Source organism: Dermacentor variabilis, chromosome 9 (genome assembly GCF_050947875.1).
Source record: "Dermacentor variabilis isolate Ectoservices chromosome 9, ASM5094787v1, whole genome shotgun sequence".
NCBI lineage: Eukaryota > Metazoa > Arthropoda > Arachnida > Ixodida > Ixodidae > Dermacentor > Dermacentor variabilis.
In genome coordinates, this window is record NC_134576.1 from 35,384,688 (window position 1) to 35,401,992 (window position 17,305).

At 46.2% G+C, this 17,305-nt stretch overlaps 1 long non-coding RNA gene across 2 annotated transcripts; it reads right to left on the reverse strand.

Annotated features, from left to right (window-relative positions):
- Window positions 1-1,075: 1,075 nt before the first annotated feature.
- Window positions 1,076-14,273, reverse strand: LOC142592602 (uncharacterized). Of its 2 annotated transcripts, XR_012830734.1 has the most exons (4): window positions 13,929-14,273; window positions 12,482-12,615; window positions 12,197-12,401; window positions 1,076-4,069 (listed from the first exon to the last, which is right to left on the reverse strand). It is a non-coding gene; the product is annotated as an uncharacterized LOC142592602 (long non-coding RNA). The 2 variants fall into 2 exon arrangements; XR_012830736.1 differs by lacking the exon at window positions 12,482-12,615 and having other exon boundaries at window positions 1,077-4,069.
- Window positions 14,274-17,305: the final 3,032 nt, after the last annotated feature.

Sequence of the window (17,305 nt, forward strand, 5' to 3'; positions counted from 1 at the left end):
CGGCGCTCAGTTACGGACTTGTGAACTTCGTGCTTGTATTTTTTTTAACTTACCGATTTTCTACAACTTTTGTAAAGATGTCAAGCCCTAAGTCATCATTCTGATTCCAACATTCACTACAAATTATCTTTTCTCCTAAATGCATTAATAACCAGTGGTTAAGACCCAGCGGACCAGTGGTTATCTCCAAAAAGCATTTATGCGCTTCACACGTAATTGAAGTGGTGGCGTCTGAGTTGGGGCCGAGTTAAGCTGCCGCACCTGTCGGTGCGGGAACGCAACAAATAACCCAAATCATGCGTTGTCGTTACGCAACGCTTCTTACCGACAGTGAACTAAAAGCAAGGACGAGAAAAGAGAAAGGGGATCGCAAAGAATTCGGAAATAGCCTTCCAAAGTTTTCACAGCACGAGCGACCATGTAGATGGCGAAGTTGAACGATGGAACGATCACGACGGCTTTACCACCATATAGCCAATGGCTCAATTCAGTAGACGACCTGGGTCACAGGTCAGCGTAAATGGTTAGATAGAGAGACGAATAGGCTCGAACTACCTGAAATAGGTAAAGAATGTTGCTCGCATTAAAAATTAAAATGTGTCGTTTTACGAGCCAAATCAAAATCTGACTGGGGCACACCGTAGTGAGAGACTTCAGATAAAATTCTGCACACACGGGGTTCCTTAACGTGCACCTAAATCCCTCACACAAGCGTTTCCACATTTCGCCACCTTAGAAATGCGGTCTCCGCGGCAGGAATCCAAACCAGCTGCCTCAAGCTCAGCAGCGTGACGCAATACGAATATGCGATAAAGCTAACCAATTATTGCCCCTAGCAGCATACGACTGTGTCACCTGATCTATAGGGAGGCTACTGAAAGTCTTCGACAATGATCCGCCGATGGTTTATCAAAATTACGTGATAGAGAAGGGTGCGGCATTTCTTTGTCCAGTGATGGTGGCAGGCGCCTCTACGATTACTGCTAATGCCGTAAGCACACAAAAACGAGAGCTGGTTGTACCTGAAAGCAATGCCACATGGTTGGAAAATGAATTTGGAAGACGTTGGGAAGTGCCATGACCCCATAAAAAGAAAACCGACTGCCAGGCACAACCTTTATTTGCTTCATTTCCGAAGTGTCTAAAGGTAGTGCTTCTAGTAGTGTGTACCTAAGGCCCAAGTTGTGGGGCAGCGCAAATTACAAAAACCCGAAAGCCGCAACATTTATACAAATAATTTAATCCTACACGCCCACACGCACACACACACATTTACATGCAATATTAAAAACTCGCCTGCGTAGTCCTTGCGCTCCAGTCTCTCGACATGACCACAAAAAACACATGACAACAATGCAGAAGGTTGTTTTCAAGTTACATTATTTTTTATTACAAACACAACGCAACCTTATCATTTCACAAATGGAATTTATGTATTTTGGTGCGTTAAACTGAAGTTATGTTCAAGTGTGCCGGCTCATGTGCCGCTTCAAGTGGCTGCTCTGCGAGGCAGCATACGGGCACCTCGAGCACTTGTACGGCCTGTGGCCCGTGTGCGTGCGTACATGCTTTTTGAGGTGATTTCTGCTCCTAGCGGCATACGGGCACATCGCGCAGTTGAAAGGCTTGTCACCCGTGTGCGTCTTCATGTGATACTCTAGTGACGTCTTGTAGGCGGTTGCAAATGTGCAGACGCTACACTCGTATAGGTTTACGCCAGTGTGTCCGCGCACGTGACGGTTGTAGGTCTGGACAGACGAAAATGTCGCGGTACACGAAGGACACTGCAACACTGTCTCGGCGACGTGCGTGGCTCTGTGTTTTTTCAGTTTCCCCGAGCTCTCCGACACATGGGCACACGGGTGGCAGCAATACGGAACGCCACTCTGTGTGCCTTCTTTACGAGCGGTGCTTTTACGTCCATCCACAGAGGAAGCACCTTTCTTCCTTTCTGTTCCTCCTCTCCACGCTTTGGACTTGTCGACCTTCTTGCGTCGACGGCCACTGCACTCTCCAGCAGCAACTGCTTCCCCTGAAATTACGGAGATTGTGTTTAAAATAGAAAGGCTAAAGAAAAGGTAGAGGCAATAGTGCACGGTGAAGAATTTGACGAAGGGGTTGGGAATGTTATCGAAATTAAGATTACAAAACTGAACGAGCTGGTAAGCGTTCATCTTGCAATTTGTTCAGCACTCACAAAACCGGAAACGGCAGAAAAGAACAGCGCGTGCCCCACGCACTTTTCCTTTTCTGTTGTTTCGTGTTTCGTGAGCGCGGCGCAAATTCCAAGGCGACATCAAACCAATCGACTGACATTTGCAGGGATACAATGAGAGAGCAAGAAAAGCCAACCAAAGGCAAGGAAGTCAACAAACTTGTCAAGTTCAATCTGTACCTTTTTTAGAATACGATGTACTCCATTCTTTACCGAAAAAACAAAACAACTGGGCACTAGCACAGGCTGTCAAAATTTATGACGTCACGAACAGGTGGTGCGCAAAACTTCATGGTGGCATCTCCAGCAATCGTACGTGCTTTGTGAATTTTCAAGCTTGCCAAACCTGTTGTACTGGCAAGAGTGGCTTTTTTGGCATTGTATAAAGTCAATTTACTAATACAAGTGAAATGATTTTTCTCTTCAGAGTCCTTCGAAGGTGCATTCACACTGACAAACCGTAAAGTAAATGCGGTAGTTAACTGACGATCACAAATCGATGATTTCGTAAAAAGTGCCTGCTGCACCCCAGGTTGCTCGCAACATTCTTCAGTTGAACCAATCAGTGCTATTCAAGAACAGTCCAACGCAGTACGCTTACGGCTGTCTTACGCGGGAATGCCTGAGTGACCGGAATCGCACGGCACGATCGCTTTCTCTACTTCTTTTTAGCTGTAAGCGCAGCTACAATTTACGTCATCACTCAATACTTCAATGCGCTTGCAAGGCTCGTCTCAATAGGTGGTATCCAAAACAAGTCCCGTGTGGCGTATTAATTGCTTCTGGCGCATGCAGTCAGCAAAAGCAGAGCCTTCGAGATTGGCATCTGCTACGCAGACAGAACTGTTGCTGGCGCGTGGGTTTCGAGACCACCGATTTATACAGGATAGCTTAAGAACAACACAGCTGGAGAAGAGCGAGAGGCAAGTATGCGCGCAATACAAAATGTAGATGTATCGAAGGAAAAGAGGTGGTGTACGTTATTGTCCAGTTTCTTATGTTCCTTAATTGTCAGTTCCCAATTCGTTCAGTACAAGAGCACTTACGAAGGCTACTAAATGCTGCGTTTACATTAATGCGACAAGTGGCGTATTGCAACACATGTACATCGCATCCAATTACACGGCGGCAATGCACCAGAAAGGCGATTAGCAGTAGTGTAAAAGGCCATGATAGATCGACACAGGCAAATGTACTGCACAATGCATGTAAACGCTGGCGTATCGCATTGAGGGAGAACGCTTGCCACCGTGTTCTCTCCTTCGCTACCCGGTAAAAGACACTCGCCGAAAACAGATTCAAGTTTGTTTCGAACAATGGCACCGCTGAAACACATATAGGAAATGAACCGAAAGGTAGACAGCAAACACACCAAGAAGGAATTCTTACGAACAAGTATAGTACACATTCGCAAATACAATGAGCAAACGAATACACTGAATCCATGAGTGAAAAGTGAAAATATAAAACGCATAAAAATTCTCAAGAAACAACAACGAATCAATTGACAGCAGAATGTAGTGTCGCCCAAAAATAGCGTTAGATATGCTATCAGTTTTAAGCTTGGTACGTGCGCTGCAAGCCTACAGCGACAACACCGTAAAAAGCGTGGTTTAAATGAGCCAAATAGCACAGTAAACACATCGCGGAAATAACAAATACTGCTTCAAGCACATATGGCGCTACGCGAAGTCCGCCCTAAATGCACATGACTTTCTTGCGCGAGATGCTACGGACACTTCAAACATTTCAGCACAGAAGCGTTCGTATTGACGGATGTATTTCTCAGGCTCCCAAAATAACTTGTGTGGTGTTGGGACTGCGTCAACTTCCATGAATCTTTTGACGAAGATCCTGGAAAGAAAGAAAGAAATACAATAAATTTGCCACTGTGTTTGAAATTACGACTGCAGACGCGAAAACAACCTAATCACGTATGCATGACACTATGGTGGTTTTCAGCAATAGAACTCTTCTGTATGTACCCTCGACGTTCACGCTTACAGATCAGCGTACACACGTCGGCATGCGATGCAAGTACAATTGGAAACGGGACAAGAGAGGGAAAGGGTCTGCCTTTAAACACTTTCCGTTAGTAACGTTTAGTGACCACCTCCACGCATTGACGCAGAAAGTATTCACTGCTTCGTTACCCGAGTACTGCTAGTAACGATCTCGCGTTGATGCTGCTGTTTAGTGTCTGAGTGTCCTTTGCGCTATCATGGATGTTGCATTGCTGGACTGAAGTATTGTATTGGCGGACTGACCGACGGGCTCTTCTTAACTAGAGTACTTCAAAGCAAGCGTTTATTGAAGTGATTTTAAGTATAGCCAGTTATAAGGTCGTCTCAGCTCTAATATGTTCCCGAAACCTCGTACTCCTAAGATGAATACCACAGGTACCAAGTCGATGAGGTAGAAAGCACGTTACCAACACAATCGTGAGCTTACGGTTCGCGATGGCGGGCAATTGCCCTCAGTGAACCTTGCGAACTCGATCTTCCATAGCACAAGCTTTGTAATGAAAACCAAAATGTATAGAATAAAATGTCATGTGCTTGCCTGCACATAGGAACAAACGTTGCGACAATGCTGCTTCTGAACCAGTCAGGAAATGGTAAACTTACCCACGTTCATGTGTGACAGCCACTTGTATATCTATTGCACTATGCGCAGTGCCTATTGCTTTAAATCCTTACATTTCCTTGTTTTGCCGGCTCTTGTGTTCTGTAAGGCTCACAAAGATATGCCTCCTCTTAACAGCACTATATCGCTTATGCCTTCGTGTGCCTCTTACTTCCCTTGTAATGTGAAATTTCAACACTCAGAAGCTGGCTACCTCTTATCGTTATCAATTTAAGAGAACGTACTAAATGTAACAGTTTGAAATACGTCCAGACTCGAAGTGACCAACGAGTTTATAGCAAAGATCTTACTACAGTTAACAGTATATTTATGTATTCAAATAAATAATAGCAATACAGATGCACGACAAACCACGAATCTGACATAAAACCGGAGAAGGACCACTGTAAAAGAAATAGTATGTATTATACGGATCAAACGAACATTCAGTAGGTGCAGCAAGTACTTAGGACATGGCACATGTAGAAAACGAAATATTTGTGAACGTGTCACTGACACGCTTGTAAACATGACTTGTCTCCTCCGCTATCGCTATCACCAAACTCTTTATAGCCTTCTCGCCCTGGAAACAAAACATGGCAGGATAAAAAAAAAGGTAAGGAAACAGATGTCACAATCAGCATGGCCCGAACAAAGCCTCGACGTAGGTCGTAGGCCTACGTCGACGGACGTAGGTCCGTCTGAAGCAGCGCCCGCCACCATTGCTTGAACCCTGAAAAAAAAACGCCCTACAGCTCTAAATAAACTGTCACGCTCTGTCTACGTTCACAGAAATCATTGTAGGGGAGAAGTAAACTTTAATGAATGCAGTAAAGCTTTCAGTAAAGCATAGCAGGTCAGGAATATATAAAACTGTGTATTACAGTGTTATATACATATACACATACACCCACACACACACACACTACTATATATATATATATATATATATATATATATATATATATAATGTGCTCACATATATGTTTTACCATTATGAGTTACCAACTAGCCCGGCAGCAACTTTTTTCTAAGAAATCTGTGCGACTTGGTAGTGGTTCGTGATTGCGGGACGAACACGATCCGTATTTTGTAAAACGTTTGTTACGCCAGAAATGTTTTAAGAGCAGGTTTTCGCCAATCACGATGTCAGACATATCATTAGCGAAGGCGTCCTGCCAATGCCCAGAAACTCTTACGAGCTGAATGTTTCGTGAATTCGGCTCAAGAACAGCAAGGATGTAAAAAAAGCTTTCAAACAGGAGGAACGTTTAGCTTATGCACGCAGGAGCGTTGCACTGCAGCCACATTTTATTGACAGAAAACCCGTGCCATGCATTCATTCTAAAAGAACGAACCTGGGTATACGAAAAACCAGACAAACTTGGTTTCACATTGCCATCGTGGAGTGTTTCAGTAGAGTTATCGCGTTTTTCGTTTAAATTTATCCAAACGTTTTCCGTCACTAAATTCTAGCTAGGTTCACCACACGCCCTGTTTGAGGTTCTGCGCTGCCCGGAATCATGTACCTATTGCAACATGTACCCAAGTACCGATCCCAACTGCTTATTTTATGCACGCAGGTAACCACATTCTTAATCTGCCTAATTTCTATGGATCGCAAATCACTGTGCATTATGTAGAAGGTACCGAAAGCTGCGAGCCTTCGCGCATTTAAGACGATTGCCAAATCGTCATATTCAGCCTCCGTGTTTTGTCTCCGTCTTCTCTTCCTTGACAGCCTTGACATCCTGCTTCATTTTCATGTGCTTGCGTTTCTGACCAGGGAATCTTATATCCTCCTCGACTTCTGTCTTCATCTCTCCATGGACGATATGTAATATAACGTTTCGAAGTGAAGCTTCTTTCTTGCCTCTCAGTTCTTCATAACAAACTGTTTTCAGGATGTCATGTGGCCTCGCAGTTTTGGTAACAATTTACGGGCCAAAGAATTGGGTTTGAATCAAGGCTGTTTTTCACCGAAATCGCGTCTCTATGGAGTATACCTTGGACCGACGTCGCTCCCGAAAGTTCGGAGGCTGCATCCTAAATTCGAGTGTACGAATGGTTCTGATCTGGAAAAGCCACTTCCAAGGTACACTTCCATCCGCCCTAGAAGTCAGCGTAAATAGCAAAGAACGTTTTAAAGTCGCCTATAACTCTCTCTGCTAGGAAATTGGCTCCTGAATGGTACGAGGCAGTAAAACGTGGTACGACGCAGCGTTTCTGGGCCCTAGCACGAAGCTTTGTCGCTACGAAAAGTGGGACAGTTGTCAGCTACCACGACTTTGGCATTCATACTACATCTCTTTCAAGGCGTGAAATGAGGCAGTTCGCGTCTTCGTTGCTGGGCTTAGCAGCCATAAACTTGTAGCATTCGCCTACTGCCACGGAAAATGGTTGGGTCCTTCGTACTCCATCCTTTCCTTTTAAGTTCAGCGAAGTCAACGTGGACTGACTCTTATGGAATGTAAGAGTGGATCGGCAATACCATGAGGTTCTTTCTAGGTCTGAGTTGTGCCTTGCATAGTTGTGCCGGGACTCGTGGCAAGTCTTGAAGCATCTAGCCGCACCGGTTCTCATGTTTTTCGATGTGAATGTTTGGGTGAATTTTCGGTAAGTTCTCCAAAAGCAGTCGTGCTCACCTGACTCAAGGCTAAGGTAATAGAGCCGTAGTACAGTTGGAACACATGCCCCATGTAATACACCCGTCCATTCCTCACTTTTAAGTTTTCTGTTTCCTTCCATAACTTGGCCAAGTTTACGCTTTCGGCGCTCGCAGCCTGGTGAAGATGCAGTCTTGACAGCGCATCTACATCCAGATGTTTTATTCCTGGGCGATGCAGCACATCGAAGGTCAATTGTTGGATCTCGCTGATTCATCAGGCTACTCTTCCTTTAGGCTGAAGCTAGTTCAAGAAAGTGCCTCAAGGCTTTGTAGTCCGTGAAAAGCCTAAATTGCGGCCTTCCAAGCAGCTCTTCAAATGTCTTAAACCACTACTACTGCGAAAGATTCTTTTTCTGCAGTTGCGCAATTCACCTGGGATTTGTAAAGCATCTAAAAGTAATATCCAACAACTTGTTGCCTCCCGCTGGGCTTGCGCGAGTCTCGTTGACGAAGAACAGTGTCCGTTTCATAGCGTAAAGCGTCGGTGCACAATTCTAAAGGCAAACTGAAGGCGGGTAGTGTCAGTATAGGGTCTGATGAAATGGTCTTCACGAGTTCAACATAGCATCCACCGAATTATTCGGACCATATAAAGGGAACGTCTTTTTGTGTTAAAGCTGTGGAGCCATTGCGGCGTATTTTTTGTTAAACGCTCGGAAGTGTCCTTCCAATCCTGAGAATAGTCGGAGAGAGTGCAGGTCCTACGGTTTGAGGAGCTGCCAGATGTATTGCACGTTTTCCTCATTTGTGCTTCTGTTACTTCCATCAAAAACCCTGCCTATGAACACTACCTCCTGCCAAATAATTCACTTTTCTTTATATTTATTTTCAGTTTAACTTTACTGCGTTATTTAAGGACTTCGGTTAAGTGTATCACGTGGTCAACCCTTTTTATCGAGTACACTATGACATCATTAATGTAGACGTTGCAGAAATTTCCTATGTTGTTTTTTAGAATAGAATTCATCATCTTTTGGAACCAGGCCCCGAATTTCGTTACCCACATGGAAGGCTCCTGTACTCATATATATGAAACGGTGTAACAATTGCTGTGAATTTCTTGGTTTCTTCTTTTAATGGGACCTGCCAGTATCCTTTAAATAGGTTTATTATTACAAACATTTGCAGCCACCTGTCTCATCAATGATTTCTTCTATGCGGGGCACAGAAAAGAGTTCTGTTCGTTTGTTAATTATTCTACAGTCTGTGCATAAGCGGAGTGATGCGTCTTCCTTAAATACAGTGGTGATTGGTGAAGCAAATGGTGAGGCTGATGGCCTAATGATACCAGAATAGAGCATCCTTTGGAGTTCTTGCTTTAAGCTAGTATGTTTTTTTTCTTGACTTATGATATAGGGATTTTTACTCACAACTCAAATGGAACTTCATAGTACTTGTAGGTGGTGCAAATTTGCCTACACATATGCGTTTCGAGAACTTAGAAGAAGCATCTTCAGAACATGCAATAGTTCTTATTTTTCTCGATACTATTTCCAGTTACACCGTGTTCATCCGTAGTGATAACGTCATTCCACACTTAATCTTCCAAAGCTTCACGTCTGCTCGCGATAGCAGAAAATCAAATTCGACCCCAGGGAATACCGAATATTTCGTCGTAATCTCACTGTTTCTAAACTGAACTCTTACGAGGCTCCATCATAGCTATAGACTCGAACTGACTTTTCATAGTTAGCCTTGGCTTCGTCCACAATTCATTCGTTTAGGATGCTGATTCATGCGCCAGTGTCAACGAGTGCTGTCATGTTGCGTAGGGACAAGCATATGGACAAAAAGAACGTTTATCTTAACTAGAAATACATTTTTTTTGTTTTATCGGGACGGCGGTCACCATAAAAGGAAGCAGTCCAGTTTGTCTGGGGCTTCGGGCAGTGAACGTCGTCCCTTGAATGGCTCTTACACTCTGTGTCACCTCCGAGAGCCTCAGCTCGCTACTGGCTCTGAAACCGCGGCCTTGAGCCGACAGTTTGAATGCTTGATCATCCTTGCAGCTTGACTTCTTAACTGGCTCCGCATATACTGTCAAGCTCCTTTGAAAACATGCGGTATCGCAAGGATTCATTTACGTTGACTCATTGCGCACTTTTCTCTCTCTCGATTTGTCTACCACCTGCGCTGCCGTCGGAAAAGCGGCTTTGACTGCAGATGATAAGTCTAAGAGCGTGACATATCTTAGTGAGTGCAGAAGGTCATCTACAGCGGAAGGCGACCTGAGCGGGACTTGATCCCGACATTCATTTCTCATTCCGAGCATCATAAGTGGTGCTACTGACGACCCTCGAAGACTGGGTTTCGCTATTTGTAATAGCCGGCGCTTTGCGAAAAGGTATTTCAAAAGACCATTTTTATTGTTATAGTCTCAAATGTATTTCCCCGAAAAGCACACAGAATGCACTCTCAGTACTTTCCGCGGCTGCTGCTTGTGCTTTATGATGCGAAAGTCTAAGCATTTTTTTACCGTTTCCACCTAGGTAATTCCACATGTTAAACATGCGATAAATAACAGTGCACCAGTTATGTTCCTAAGTGTACTCATACAAGTCAAACCATGTAGTAACTCTATACGAAGTATCGTCAAATGGTTCAGGTTCCACTGGTGATTGAGCTCTTTTGTAGTTAGCAAGAGCATTTCCAAGAGCTTTCTCCTCCTGACTTTGTTCCATTTGCAGTAAAGTGAGCTCTACACGTGCATCTGACAGATTAATGAGAGCCGAAGTCGCGCTTATGGTTGTGTTGCAGTTACTAGGAAGGCCTTGCCTTGTCCAAAGGGGCAAGATCACTCGGTTTCACGCTAATTATTGCAGCACCTTTTCTGATAACGTCTTACACTGTAGTACTGGCGTCGGCGACAATGATGTTGAGAAGAGCCGGGGTGATCATGTGGTATTTTGTACAAGTGAAGTCCTCTTTATCCAGCCCCTATCTAAATACAGCCGCCGCGGCAGGGTTTTGATCCGGCGCCTACGGGCTTAGCAGCGCAACACCGAAACCTCTACATCCCCACGGTGGATGCTCACTGAGCATTGAGGTTGCAGATGATCGACATTCAGGATCACGATGAAGAAGCTAGATCGTGATTGAATTATTTTGGATCAAAGTCGCGATTAGAAATGCTCGTTTAGTAGCACTCTATCTGGATCTGTCTCGGCCGCGATCGAAAGTTCCCGTGTGACATGGGCATCAATCGATGCGGCAGGAGGTTTAATTGCTCGTTCACTACAGTAGCGAACAGCAGCTCACGTAGTTCCCACTAATCAAATACAATATGTGATGTAGAGAGCAGACAAAGTATCCGTGGCTGTTTTCATAACGTAAACGCGAACGTGACCACATTTGTCTCGGTGGTTCATTGCTGTCTTCTCGCTGTATATTAACGTCCAGCATGAAAGCAGCAGGACACTGCTAATTGAGCACCCGCTTAGTTCGATATCTTGAGAAAAGTGCGAGTGAAATCAGCATATTTAGTCGGCGTCTGACGGCTACCATTTGTCGCGGGGCATTGCCCGCACGCACCTTGTTTGTCGCTGCTTCTCGTGCATTGGGAATTGCAAAAAAGCCGATTCCACTGTCGCTCGTCGTGCGATTTACCCATGCAAGCGCGGAACAGCGTGCCGGCATGACAAACCGGCTCGGCGTACGCGCACAACTTCCCCCTCCCCCCCAAATAAAAGATTAACTAAAAATTGTGGCCAATTGTACTCTGAAGACTGTTGGAACGACGGAGCTGCTCTTTTTTGTTTTCACGGAGTGGAACCCTGGCCGTATCTTTTTTAAGTTTGCGTTCCACCTCATTCGTTATCGTGGCGTTCCGTTTGCGTTGCTTGATCTTGCCTCACCAATGCAGCTTGTGTTGCGGTGTGTTGCGTGGGCTCCTGCCGCCCTTGCCGCCGCTTAGACTTCATGAGCACGGCTTTGTGATCGCTGTGGTATACAGCGAGCGGCGCACCTATTTGCAGGTCAATCACGTTCGCGAAGACCAAGTCAACGCAGGTGCCCATAATGGTAGTTGGCTGCTTGCCCCACGCATTGCTAAAACGTGTTGATCCAAACTTTGCACGCCTGTATTCTACAATCCAGTCCTCCAGTAAAAGATTATGTCGAAATACCCGACAACTACATCGGGAACTCTTCCGTAGCATGCGCAAGCTGGCGCTCACGTCGGGCGGCTTCTTCCTCGGGAGTATAAGCCGTCTTGGCCATTTCCGAATAATGAATGCGGAGCTAGAACCGACTTATTTTCTTCGTACCCCACCAAGCCTGTCACTGGCATACTTTTCCCAAACACTGATTAGCTGCCTGACAACTGCCCCGTTCTCGGGGCGACAGAGCTGCCTGCCTCTCTCGCCCCTCGCTCTCGTACACAAAGCTGTAATAGCGTACTGACGTGCGTGCGGCGTGCATTTTGCCAATCAAACACTCCCGCTTGTACTGGAAAACAGCGTGAGTGAATTGACGTGACGTAGGCCGGGAGAGGTCTATTTATACATGAGCTCACCGCACATTCAAGTGTAATTTCCGGTGCTCACGTTCACTTATACCTGCGCGTCCCGACCAAAGAGGGACGTTCTGCGCGTACGTAGGGGCGTCTGGCGCCGACTGATCACTTTGAAACAGTGGTTAGACGACAAAAACACGGACAAAGAGCGTAACTACGTGCGTCAATATCTTACCTGCTTTATTTTCTGCACCATACATAAGCGGCGCTAGTCCCAATATGCCGCGCCGGCGCAAACGATGCCGGCGTCCAGCTGCGCATTGTCGCATACGCCTGGTCGTATACAGCTACTTCGGGCTCCAAAGCAAGCTGCGTTTCTGGATGACTTTTGCGGGAGAACACATTGTCAAGCTAGTTGCAGCTGTGAGAAGGACATAACCCTGCACAATGACACAATACGAATTAAATACATATGGGTGTATGTCACAGGCTCTAGTGCTGCGTATGTATACGTGTCTACCTTTGTGGTTGTCTCTTCACCGCATCATGTCTTTTGGTTGTCTTATATCTGACATCTGATACCGATCACACCGACATGCGATGCCGCAAACGCTGTCGCACGAAAACCCTTGTGTGCCTCGTATAAAAGTTTCGCTGTAAAATGAATAATTGACAATCACTTTAGCATGCGCCAAAGTGGGCGAACGGGAAAGCCTACGCTCTCAAGAGTCATTCATTAAATTACTTGACATTCTCATTCGAATGAGTTGTTACTTCGTTTTTCTTATTACTTGTTCTTTCATTCTTTTATTATTACTTGTTCAAAGGCCGTAATTGATCCTACCTTAATGAAATATGCCCTAACTTCACCCTAATTAATAGAAAAAGTCGTGGGTTCGACTCCCACGGAAGGTCGTCGGTTCGAGTACCTGAATTAACTCTATCTTAGCACGATGACAACGGTGACCCCCGCACCATCAACATTGTTCCATGCGCGTTTGCATATAGGTAAGACACGATGCCAGGTCGTTGTGGTAAGTAAATTACTACACCGAGTCGTCATCGTGTACGATTTGGCATCGACGACCCGGTTTTCGCTCAAGGCCATTGAAAGTCGTCTGAATAAGGCTCTCGCCTTAATAATTCTCGGCCGCGTTTCGCCGCCACGTAATAACTTGAAACTACTCGAATGAGAACTGGTTTGTCTTCGACCACCGCTTGGCATCGCTAAGGTAGCGTCACGGGACATTTCCCATTTCTTAAGCTACAGCAGGAAGATGATACCATCGGAAGGAAAACTATACAGTCGTCAGCACACTTGTCGACAGCGCTCGAACGCCATGCTTTCAGCTGCTGTGACGCCTGCCAGCCGTAACAATTGATGCACGACAGCGCGCATCTGACGATGCGCGTTCACGCTGATGGAAGTAATCTTTTTGTCGTCGCTTACAGAGTCTTCAATCGCTACGATCGCCTGCGAAGCTGTTACAGGGGCGCTCCGCTCCCCCATACTATCGCACCTTCACCGACGGTCGCAAGTGATTGGAGCTACTGAAGCCTCAGTGACCGGTAAGGGGAAAAAGAAGATCAACGCAGCGTGGCTGTGCACGCACAGACCTCGAAGCACGCGTTATCGGCAGACAGCGCCTTTGCTCGAGCGCTCTAGACAAGCGTGCCGACTACTGTATAAAAGGGGGCAAAGCCAGCTATATCGTGCACTAACCTCCGCATTCAGAAATGCAGCTTCACTTGAAGCTCATGCTTGATATAAATGACGCCTGGTGCGAACGCGCCGAAGACGCTCATTGCGTTTCTTTTGGTGCGTTGACGACAGGCGTCGCCTAAACCAAGTCAAGTAAGGGCTTCAAATTAAGATGCATTTCTGAATACGGGGGTAAGTAAATACAATGCAGTTGCAAGCTTAGCGTCTCTTAAGAAAACGCTTGCTCGAAGCGCAGCTCGCTCACGGCTCGACAGCGTTCCTGTGAACTTGCAGTGGCCGCGTCGCTTGAAGAGAGGCTCGGCGGCAAAACGCTGGCTAGCGCCGTCTTGCACGTCTGTTGGGTCACGTGGACGCTGGGAAGTCTCCCCCGTGCGGGTGCTCACGCTGGGGTCGCCCTCTGGAAAGCACTGACATCCTCGGCGCGCAACAGGCCGCCGACAAGGCGTACATGTCTTCTCTCTTCGACTTGTTCGTTGTCTTTGCAAACGTATCCAGCGTTGGGGGCTCAATCGCGAAAGCAAGATTCAGTTGCGCGTGCCAAGCGCGCGCTGGAGAGCGATCCCGGCAAACGCCGCTGCGCGTGAACGATTCTCTGTGCGCAGGGTTGTCAGATGGTCCTAGCAAACATAGCCAAATTATCGCGAAATGTAGCGCAGAAGTAGCCAGACCCATATTTTTCGTCAGCGAAAAGTAGCCAGAGACATAGCCAAAAGATTTGACGATGGTGTGCAGGTGTCTTATAGATGGTGTAGATGGTGCCCTAATCTGATCGCATATTTTCCCGGCTCTAAAATTACTTGCGCCGCAAGCGTAAAAAATTCCTGGTTAGAGCTGCCACTCAGACGTGGATTTGGACACCATTTATTGTTACAATAAACCGAGGAATTTCTTTTCTGATTTACTCATGAAGTTATTGTTTATTTACTTAGCCACGTTCTGAGCTAGCTTTACTTCGCGCCTCGCTTTACCTGAGGCATTTTTTCTATACAAGTCAGGCGAAATATTGCCAGCTCCAACCTCGAGGATCAGATTAGGCTGGTCACGATCGAGTGCCCAGGAGGCGACCCGAACTCAAGGCTTTAAAATAGGGATGCATTTCCTGCAGGCTTGATTTCTAAAATAAACATGCTATTTCTATGCCGCTCTCTCTCTTTCTCTCTGAATTTATTCGAAAGCAGCTCGACGCAGAGTTAGCAAATGCTGCTGCTTGGAGGAACACTGGACTCTGAAGAAAACTTGAAACCTTCTTGCATTTTCCTCGTGTGAAGAAGCGGCAGTTGCGTCTGCGATTCGCTTTTGAGTGGGAACAAACAGAACGACCCGCTGGCCCATAACTGAAGAGGTGAATCAAAGTTTATAGTCTTAATTGCCAGCTGGATTACGGCGTTGGAAATAATCCAGGTGGTATTAGTTTCGGAAAGAGTTGAACGGCGCAATATTTAAACAAGTATTCGCTGGAAATGTTCGTGTAATATAAAAACATGCACGTAAGTTTCTATGAATGCAGGCGCGAATGCGTGGATTGCCAAATTTCTGAGGAGAGGCTATGTACCTCACTTTAAGTGCCATTTGAAAAAAAGGATGTAATTCAACAAGAGAAAACACAAAGCCTATTTTATTGGTCGCACAGGGCTGTCATGAAGTCAAGTACAGCGTAAACCCCTTTGTCTAACAAATTCAAGCACTATACATCACGATAGGAAGTCAGTAGAACACTAATATACCTTTGCATACTGGCAAGAACTATTTCCCCAACCACCAGTGCGATGTGGGCAAAAATAATAAAATACGGACGTAGCAGTACGACAAACACATGTTATTTATATCGAACGTAGTTCTTTTTTTTTCATCACAGCTCGAGAATACGCATGCGAAAAGTACAATGTAATTCGTAGTAAGTCGAACAAATAGGAATTACAATGGTCACAAAGTACCTCCAATAAAACGTACGTCACAATCGCAATTACTCACGCGCTGTTAAGAACGGCCCAGCTGAGGTGCAAGTTTTGCCAACCAGTGGCGACAGCGGCGTCAACTTTCTTCGAACGCCACCGTTACGCTTTAGCCTCGTCGCCGTTGTGACTGAATGCGATCAGCGGACCAACTATTGTTACTGAGCCGCCACCGACGCCCTGGTCTGCCGCGAGCGGGGGAGTGCTAGCGGGAACGTAGTTCGAGGCTCCTTCCCACGCGCCGTCCAAGACGCAAGACAATGGCCACCCGGCCGCGCTGCGGGGGTCAGCTTGGGGAATAAAAGGCACCTTTCCTGACACTAGCCCCGAATTCTACGAAGTCCGTCTGACGTCGGCTCCGGACCATGAACATGTGCGGAAGTGTGTGTGTGTGTAAACCGTCCCGCAGAGAGGCGGCTTGTTTACGATGCCTGGACGAACGTTTCCGTCACCTTGGAATCGAGACGGGACCGAGTGTTTATAAACCGCTGTTGTGCGGCTGCTCAGTGGACTTTCTCAAGCAGTCATGTTAGACTGAGGTACTTTCTCAAGCAGTCATGTTAGACTGATGTACTTTCTCTCGCAGTTATGCTAGACTGGTGTAGATACTGTGAATAAGCCCATATTCCTCGTTCTCGATGAGAAGCAGTCTCTCGCTTCATCAACGTCCTCAGAGTGGACAAGTTGGACGACGGCATGGGCCAGCTACCTTCTAATTCATGCCGGACTCCAATCTTGACAACGGGTTACGAGCGATGTGATTGAGGCCCCAATCCTGACAACTGGCTGACAGTGGTGAGATGGACTTTGCGACGTGGTGCTGTGTCTGCGGTGAGTGCTTGGTTCTTGCTTTGACTCTCTAGGCTTCATTTTGTGGTTGTTCTGTTTAGAACAGTAGGGAAGCTAGATTGTTGAGTGTTAGCTAGGTTGTGTTTTCCTAGCTAGATTTAGCGAGCAGGACCAAGGCAGTCAAGCAGCAATCATGGAGTTAAAGAAACTGCTGCGAGACGAATTGTTGATTGTTGGTGAGGAACTGGGCCTAGATGTACGCAAGGAAATGCTAAAATCGGAATTATTGGAGCTAATTTCCGAACAGGCCAGTGAGGAAGAAATTGAAATGGAGTTGGAACTTCTGAAAAAATGAGAGAAACAAGACAGAGAGAAGAACGGGACAGAGAAGAACGGGAAAGAGAAGAACGGGAAAGAGAGAGAGAGAAACGCGATAAAGATCGCGAGATAAGAAAAATGCAACTGGAACTTGAAACGTTTGGAGTTGTCTCAAGAAAGCGAAGGGGCTCTGGGACGATCAAGTGAGGCAGAATCATACCGCATGGACAGGCTATTAAAGCCATTTGAGGTCGGGACCGACATAGGCTTATTCCTACGCAATTTTGAAAGGACTTGCGAGAAGATGAACTTCGGTCCAAGTACATGGCTACAGCGGTTTCTGTCTATGTTGCCGTGTGAGGCGGCGGAAGTAATCGCCAGACTCAGTGCACAGGATGCATATGATTATGCGATAGTTAAGGCTGGTGTCCTGAAGAAATGCCGCCTTTCAGCCGAAGCCTTTCGGCAAAGGTTTAGAAGCACAGGCAAGAAAGATAGCGAGGGGTATCCGGAGTTTGCATACGGTTTAAAGGCAAACCTAGTCGAGTGGCTGAAAAGCGCA